The sequence below is a fragment of the Lupinus angustifolius genome, chromosome LG14 (assembly GCF_001865875.1).
Source record: "Lupinus angustifolius cultivar Tanjil chromosome LG14, LupAngTanjil_v1.0, whole genome shotgun sequence".
Taxonomy (NCBI): domain Eukaryota; kingdom Viridiplantae; phylum Streptophyta; class Magnoliopsida; order Fabales; family Fabaceae; genus Lupinus; species Lupinus angustifolius.
This window is the reverse complement of record NC_032022.1, coordinates 8796305-8796797: the sequence shown is the minus strand read 5'-3', so window position 1 is coordinate 8796797 and position 493 is coordinate 8796305.

Sequence of the window (493 nt, the reverse complement as noted above, 5' to 3'; positions counted from 1 at the left end):
GACACAACACTTTTTATTAGAAAATCAGAAAATCATGTATTACTTGTACAAATCTATGTAGATGACATAATATTTGGATCTACTAATGATATTTTGTGTAAAGAATTTTCTGAGATGATGCAGGGGGAGTTCGAAATGTCTATGATGGGATAACTCACATTCTTTCTAGGACTACATATAAAGCAGCTAGAAAGTGGAATATTCATCCACCAGGAAAAATACTGCAAGGAGCTACTCAAGAAATTTGAAATGGACAAATGTAAGGAAGCCTCCACTCTTATGGCATCTGCTTGCTACCTAGACAAGGACGAAAAAGGAAAAGCAAACGAGGTAACGAAGTATCATGGTATAATAGGGTCATTACTTTACTTAACTGCAAGTAGACCTGATATCATGTTCACTGTATGCATGTGTGCGAGATTTCAATCATCACATAGAGAATCACATTATATAACTGTTAAAAGAATCATGAGATATTTAAAAGGAACAACTA